Raw genomic sequence first — 8,976 nt, 5'->3', positions numbered from 1 at the left:
TCCAGAGGCCTCATAAATTTCAGTAGGAGCAATCTCTGGGGAGATGCGGTGTCCTCAGTTTTACCCTTGGAGAAGACATGTGAAAGGGTCAGATGTGGGTTTTTTGCCCTTTTGTCCATTAAAGGACATCTGTGTATGTGATTCATTGATTGATCTATGCCCTCAATCTCCACAATTAGCGGGACGAAAAGACTATTGTATGCACAGCACCATGGCCTATCATCTAATGGTGTGTTCTCCCAGCTAGACAATCCCATTGTCCTTTTAGTAACGTGTCAGTGAGAATACGAAACGTGCTGCTTTCAGGGAGCCCTTCCCACCACCGCCATTCTTGATACACATCGTGCTGGAGCCTGGCTGAGCTGAGCAGTAAAATCATGAGCCAGTGAAGGGCCCAACAGTGTTTCCTCCATGTCTGGCAAAATAAACAATCTGCTGTAGGTCTGCAGAAACAGGAGATCAGACAGAGGGCAGAGCGGAGGACTCCGGCATGCCGGGGGGAGGAGGGACTCAGGGGGAAACACACTGATCAGATTTCAGGAGCCCAGAGAGAGAGGGAGGTGGAGCAGACTGGCTGTCTATAGAAACCCACATATTATAAATGATAGTACAAAAAACACAGATGCAAATATTTCTTTGTCTATTTACACATTTTTTTGATAGAAATGTATCAAATAAGGCTTTGTTCAAAACCAATCAGCTCTTTATGACAGGGTGCAATTTGTGTATTGTAATATATGGAAACAGGGCATATAAAATGCATGAATTCATGACATCAGAGCATTCCAGAGAGCCACTTGAGTTTCCATCAGAAGCTAAAGCTGCACACATAGTTGTTTGGGTTGAGGCTCTGCCCTCAGGGACTTCCTGCTATTTGAAGAGGATGGGGTGGGGATGAGTGTGTTGAAAGAAGAAAACAGTGAGAAGATTTAGGAGCTCTGATAAGTTTTCACAATAAGGCATTATACTCTTGATCTTTATGGGTCGATTTAATGATCATCAGCTGTACTGGACGCTTACAGACTCTTGGAGGCGGATAGCGTTTTTCGAATGCCAAATTCCAAGAGGGATAAAAATGCAACACAGCTATGGGGTGATTGTTGTCTATCTATTTGTACCCCAACAGTGACCTAAATAAGCTGCTGCCTTAAACCATTTCTGACCATGAAGAAATAGAAGAAGAGGACTTTCCTGCATGCGTGTACAGAATTCTCTTGAATGGCAGTGAAAGGAAGTTCTCTGTCTGTTCCTGTTACACAATAGCTAAACCACAAAATGTAGTTTGTATGAGCAGTGAGCATTCCAGAATATCTCCTTTAAAGAGCGGGTGAATCGTATATCATGTTAATTCACATACTGTTGTCTCAATATGATACAAAACATGTTTTCTGTCACCGCTCTCTTATTGTTTGTCCTATTAAATTTCACTTTTGAGCCTATCTACTATCACATTGCCTTCTTTAACTTCAACAGGTCAACACCCCGGAATGTGGGCCAGCAATATGTGCATTGATCTTTAATTTGTCAGTATAAGATGCAGCATAACATCAGGGCTGGTTAGCAATGTCGCCTCACAGCAAGAAAGTTCTTGAGTCAAATCAGTTATTATGTGTGGAGTTTTGTAGGTTCTACCCATGTGTGCAGGGTTTCCTCCTGGTCCTCCGCCCTCTTCCCATAGTTCAATCACATCCACATTGAGGTTAGGTCAATTGGAGACTCTAAATTGACTGTGGATGTGAATGATTGTTTGTCTCTGTATGTCGGCCCTGGGATACGCTGGCCAGGGTGATGTCAGCTGGGATTGGCGCCAGTCCCCCCGCAACCAGCAGTATAGATAATGGATGGATGGTTTTCTGGCGTTCATGTGTTTCCCTCACATGGTTGACATTCAACAGTTATGAATGTGGTGGGAACACTTAAAAAGCAGACGCCACTGAATGCAATTCATTCTGTTTTCATGGGAAAACTAGGGAACCAACACATATTACCAGTACTTCGATGGCGCATTTGGGTTAAACAGATCTCATCCCTATATATTGTACAAGCTGCATGCAAAACCTGGATTGTTGTTGTTGCAGTTGGGATCCATGTCTGATCTGCCTTATAGGGAAGAGCACAAGCTGGTTATACGGCTCTGCAGAGTAAACCAAGACAAAAAGTCGGTGTAGATTGGAACAAAAGTGAGAGGGTATGTGAGGTTACAAGTAAAGTCCCTAGCTAACCTCACATAAAGAGCCCTCCAGCACTCTCCATTACTCAAGCTCAGAAAATGTTATTAGCAGGAGACTGGAGGCTTCACATATAGACAGCAAGAGGAAACACAGACAAGGCATTCACACTATCAGTAAACCAACAGTGAGAGTAGCAAAAATCATACTTTTTGGTGCATTAGTGAACCTTCAAACACGTTTCCTGAGCGGTATACAGTGAACGGACTTGGAGCAATTCATTCATTCATTGCAGCTCTTGGGATTCTAAAGGGTGTTAGGATATATATCAGATTATTCAAACGTTAACCAGGTGCCTAAATGAGATGATTTGTTTTTATAAAACGATAAAATCGGTTTTATTTACTTGACAATAAAAGAGTGGCATGGTGACATGTAAACCGATTTTTTTTTATTCTCCTATGTGTCCTCTATAGAGCAGTTTTTTGTCCCACATGGGCTTTCTTGGTTTGCTTCATCTAAAAGAATATTGTATTTATTATAATAATGAATTTCAAGGCACGAAATTGTGCATTCTGTTTCCAGAGGATGGGTTGTGCTGATTGTTCTCTATCATTGAACTAAAGTATCCTGGCATAAAACTGTTCAGAAAGTAGTGATAATTCGGTAATATTTTGTTGAATACTGATAGTAAGCTAATCCAACAAAGTAAACTTTAAACCAGACATCAGATCGGACATATTTAATGCTGTAATGAGACTGAGGACAATTGCATTATGCTGAGGCTGAGCAGCACAATACAATGTTTACAATAACGTTTGTAGAGTTGCCTGGCAGCAGAATGTACACAATGAAACAGCTCAGTGGCGCTGCTCTTTATGTCAGTGTTCAGGCCTGAAAGGACTATACTGTACCTTTGTACACATATTACGCACATGCCCAGTACATGACCGGAACAAAGGGCAAGCTCCACAATAAAGCCTTTCCTGCTACTGTTATGTATTTCCTCAAATACATTAGAACGTATTCAGAGAAGTTTCAAATAAAATGTAAGAGAGAAGTGTGAATAAAAGCCAACTTATCGTACAAACCCCTGTGAGGACAATTTTAAAAGCAAACACTGTGATATTTTGTAGCTCTATCATAATTCACATATGACTTCTTGAGTTATGTCTTCAGACGAAATTAACATGTGTGCCAAGTTTAAAGAATTTCCCTCAAAGTGTTCCTGAGATGTTCATGAGAATGGGACATACAGATGGACCACTCGAACAAACATGCTGCCATGATGGTTGCCAATGCAGAGGCATAAATACTGACATCAAGGATGAATGAAGATATATGTTGGACTGTTTGTTAATTCGTCAGTAGGACTAAGCAACAAGTATTCATTTTCTCTTTTAAAAGCTAGACAGACTGACTGTTGGACCTTGGTGGAGGTATACGCTCTACTGAGTTCCATTCTGGTTAATGAGATATATATTAAAGAGTATTTCATATAAAATGGTTTCAAGAGTTTCAATTTGCTGCTTTTAGATTCATAAATTGCCTTGCCACATGTTTTATACATTAAGACTATGAAGGCCACTTCAGAATAAACGAGTACGTCCAACACCGTGCTACAGCAAGAATAAATGATGCATAATTGTGTGCTCTCTAATAGGTTCCAAGTGTTCTAATGCAGTATAATCCTCTTACTCACCTCGACAAAATGATATACACAGTTTTAGAGTGCACTGGACTGAAGGATGACGCTGCTGCACTCATCAGTGTGATCATATCCCAAGTTCTCTGTTCCTGTAAATCAAACACAAGCCCCTTTTATGCATTGATGTTGGAGGTGGGAATGTTATTGCGCCTCGCTGCTCTGTATATTGTCGTTCCACCTTGATACCAGCAGCAGAGTTACTGGTAAAGGTTAAAGAGCCAAATTGATGTCTGTGAAAAAAGGAGAGCAAGCATCGTGGAACAGACATGCTGTTGGGTTTCACATCACACATCTAACTCCTGAACAGCTGCTTGCTATCCAAAAGCATGCAATATGGCAGCTTTATTGCAATTTTGTTCTGCTCTGTGTAAGAAAGTAAAGTCGGAATAATGAGGGTTCCTCTTGAAGGTTCCATAACATTCAGAGAACCCTTATTATTACTGACACCGGTGGTAATTTTGTGAACTGCAGTTAGCATCCAGTAGCCTGCATGCATGTTAGCCAGCATCCTGGGCATGATATGAATTAAACGAGACGGAACTAACTGATATGTGAATGAATTAAGTACTTAAAGTTACCAGTATTATAGTTATTAACAATAAACTAGATTTCAAACTATTGACAATATTTGACACTCCAGTACTAGCATGGCACTAAATCAAAATGAGTAGATAGTGCTGGCTATTGGAGTCCCTAGTTTGACCCACATTATGTTATGAGGTCCTTCCACAAATTGAATGCTCTGCCGATGTTGACAAGTGTTTTTCCCCGTCGTTCGTTATATTCCAGCTTGGCCAATCGGGCATGATTAGATAAAACCTTTGTTGTTTTAATAGTTTACGTGACATTTGTGTTGGAGCTTGTGTTGTGCTAGAAGTTGGTTGTTTGGTGACGTAAGAATACAACACTGTTGGCGTTTTAGGGGAAAAGGAGCTTCAGAGCTGTAGATTCATACAGTAGCCCTGCCAACCACTTCCATGTAACCTCTTGTACCCCTCCCTCTCTTTCTTCTCCACAGGAAGAGGCCACGGACCAACAGGATATAGAAGCAGAAGCAGAACAATGTCCACTCTAGCTCTTTATTCTGGGCTTTATGTGATGACTTGCTCCTTGTGTTGTAGAAGAGAGTGGACAGTGTGTGACAATGACAGTATTGTAAAATAAGATTTCACAATACTGTTACAATCCATTCACAGATTGGCAATGAAAAAAAGATTGTTACATATAGTAACTCTGCCAGAAATACAGACAATACAGACAACAATACTGTGAAGGGTTCATACGTCATTCCAAACCTCCAACCATAGCGTAACATCATGTGATTCTTAGACATTCAAAAAGAGAATTTGCCGTGGTTGATCATTGCCTTGAAGCTATTAAGTGATTCATTCGTTTTGGATAGCTGAGCAGGGCTGTCATGGACACTCCCACACCAGCACCTCAATTAAAGACCAGAGTTGTGAATGTCTCCTTTTTTTCCCTTTGACACACACAACTCACATCAGCTCTCTTTTATTGTGGCTAATTTACAGTCAAGAGTCAGGGGAAATGAATCTGCTGCTGCTGCCAAAGCAGTGTTACACGCCCCAACCCTTTCCATCCAGACAGGAAGGTAAAGAGCTGTTACTAACAAGCTTCCTGGAGCTGCGAAAAACTCTCTGCAACACTGATTGTGGCGTTGCCGCTTCTCAGGAATCTATAACACAGGGAGGAAGTGAGGAGGAACGGCTGTCTCTGATTTTAACAGATTGAGCTGTTAGTACAGTGATTGCTGTTGTAAGCTGTGAGGACTGAGCTGGGAGCAACACTTTCTCAATCTAGAGTTATTTGCTGGCGGAGACTGTTTTTATTAGTTCAGGGGAAGAGTGAGAACAAGTAGTACAATGTCCTAAAATAACCTCACTCTCTTATTTCTCTTGGAAATACCCCGCGTGTGTGTGTGTGTGTGTGTGTGAGTGAGTGAGTGTGTGTAAGCCTGTCTTGCAAACTTTACATCTATGCATGTCCGTGCCTGTTTGAGTGATTACTCATGCACAATAAAGCAGCATCTATATAATGGAAGATCTTCAGCAACTGCGTGCTTGTTGGATATCTGTTTCTTCCTCTAATGGCTAATGCTGCGTGGCATATTACTTATGTTTCTTTATTCTTTTTGCCATTACATGTAAATGAAGCATCATTTTTTCTGCTGTATGTGATTTTACTTTTTGTATAATATTATTTCCTGACTTTTAAAAGACATTGTATTAATTTGGTTCTTGTCTCGTTTCACATTCTTATTTTGTTGTCCTCTTTGTGAAACACTTCGTAATTACTGTTTTGAAAGGTGCTATATAAATAAAGTTATAATACTTTTATAATGAAACAACCTGTATGAAGTGATTTAATGCTACCAGTGCAGTGCCCGTTCTAAACATGGCTGTTTGCTTGGCCTGTTTTAATGATCTGCAGCTGCTTTCGAATTATTCCTTGTCATTAGTGAGTCCTCCTCAAACAGTTCTATAATATACTGTCACTTTTTTTATTGTTTGTGTGCTGGATGTTGTGTGCAGAGTTTTTTATTCACAGTCTATGGTGCAGAGTAAAGTTGTTCATCCTACTTGGTTTATCTGCAGTGAAGATTTTATAGTCAACGATTTTCATATAATGAAACTGAATAAAAAATGTTCACGTGTTGGTTTTATATGTAAGTTTGAATGATTGACTTAACTGCTGTTAATTTTTCACAACATGTCAGCCATTTCATTTAATGGTATAAATAATTGTTAACACTGTGTAACATTAAATAAGTCGTTCATTCCAGGCCTGGTTTGTGGAAAGCAGTGAGTTTAATTATAATATCGACAATTTTTCTGTGTTAATAACATTGATTTATAATAGATAGAATAGTTTTTTTTAAGTGCTATTATAGTGCTACACAAACACAGGGAACAGAGAACAAATTTCCTTTCACTGTTTCATAAAAGGTGGTGGTTCAATTGCCTCTCTGTCTGCCCTGCCCCCCCCTCCCTTTAGTACCCTGAGCAGAGTGCTGAATCAGACCTCTCTCCCTTTCCTCTAACGTTGACCCATTGACTCCTTTTGGCCCGGTGAACTTCTCTACATGTTCCACTGGTGACCTTTGCTTTCATTTAGGTTGATATATCACATATCACACCAATCCATACGCATTGTGCCACCGCCTTCAGTGGAGAGGGACACTGATGTCATAGTGGGCTCAGGAGGATATTTTCAGTGATTACTAAGGGTTAGGGACCCTCTTTTTTTTCATTACACAGCTAAAACACAGGCTCTGTCAGTTATATGTTCTCTCCAGTCGTGTGTGGTTTGATGTATACGTGAAAGAGAAAAGCGAGAAGATAATATTTAATATGGCTTCCTATCATGTCTCAACTGAATATCTGACAGTTGGGACATAAAACAGCTGCCACACAGGCAGAAATCAGAAGGTTTGACTGTTTTGTCAGACTGTAAAACCACAGCACGACAGTGCTTGTACCCTGCTGGAGGTGGCCATTAATTCACATTTTCTGCCACCACTGTTGGTTTTCCAATCAGCCGATGACAGCGGTTGGTAGATTAGCTTTGATTTATAGCCCAGCCTGTCCTTCTTACCTGCTCCAATAAAGATCCCCACACTGACCAAGACCACAACAACAACCCATCACTCACATTAAGAGGGTCCTACTCACAATCCATAATAGAAGCCACCTTTTTTCCAACAAAATTGTCCTTCGCCATGAAACCCAATCCTTAAAAGAGCAGTTAACCCAATTTCCTCTGGTTTCAAGCCATATATAACACAGCTTGAATGTTTAGATTTTGCAGTATCCACTGCTGGGACTCCTGTCACCAAATAAAGTGGAGGTAAATGGAATATTGTTTGAGTGCTCACTACTTCCATTACCACTGCCAAAAGTGCAAAAAATGTATTTCTTTACTTATTTATTCATTTATCTATTCATTAATGTATTTATTTATTGCCTTGGGTAAATGTAGTGTATTATGTGCAATGGTATTAATATAACTGATTACCCTCATGCAGTGACTAGGCTATGCTCACAATATCCTGCGTTTAAGTTCTTTAGATGTGAAATTAAAGGCATCCGTATTATTTTGGGGTGTTGGCTGAAGCTGATTTGCTCTTTGGTGGATTGACCTTAAATCGTTCCATTCATTATCAATACAATATAACAATTATATAATTAATTTTGGACTTTGAATACATATCATCACAGTGTGTTAATGCTGTTTTGTGTCAACTAAGCTACAGTCTATGTTAATGTAACAGTTAATGTAATATTCTGTCTTTGGTTTTACTTAATTTATTTTACATCCATTTTCTCTTTGTAATACAATTTGAGGAATATAAAGGCACACAACCATACTTTTGCTCTATTTGGCAAGTTCAATTTTCTATTTTGTATGTATATCTTATTTTTTAATCTGTAATTTATTTATTATATGGGTCCATATGTGTGCTGTACTTATTGCTGTTACTTTGTTTAATTCGAGATTACTGAGGGGTTTTGTAGTTTTTATTTTTGCTACACAGTTTTACAGAAGGCTTGGGAAAATTCACCTTCAGCTGTAAGTCCTGCATGGTCGTTTTTGTAGTTTTAATTGGACTGCAAAAACCCCAATAAAGAAAGAATAACATCTTTTTTTGCAGATGTGTCCAGGTAAACTGAGCATTTTTATCTTAAATCCCATTTCAGTTGAACAGAAAAGGGATGCCCTGAAAGTACAATAATAATAATGATAAATGTATTTGTATAGCAACAAGGTTTGCAAAGTGCTTCAGAAAAAAACAATGGAAAAAAAAAGAAAATAAGAGGCATTTAGTCCAGTCCAATTTTAAGCACCAAATCATACAACATATTAAGGTGGAGACCTTAAAACGTATAGAGGAACCCAACAGTTCCCACAACTACAGCATTTCGTAAATGTATTTTCATTGAGCCACACCATCTCTTACGTCCATCTGGCTTGTAGATTATATTGATCATCGGTAGATTGCTCCCACTACAAAACAGAATCTCTCTATGACATTAACAATCACAATTACACACATACACACTGAACTGCATGTTACAAACC

Source organism: Hippoglossus hippoglossus, chromosome 21 (assembly GCF_009819705.1).
Source record: "Hippoglossus hippoglossus isolate fHipHip1 chromosome 21, fHipHip1.pri, whole genome shotgun sequence".
NCBI classification, from domain to species: Eukaryota; Metazoa; Chordata; class Actinopteri; order Pleuronectiformes; family Pleuronectidae; genus Hippoglossus; species Hippoglossus hippoglossus.
The sequence above is the reverse complement of the archived record's forward strand: the minus strand, read 5'-3'. Positions refer to the sequence as shown.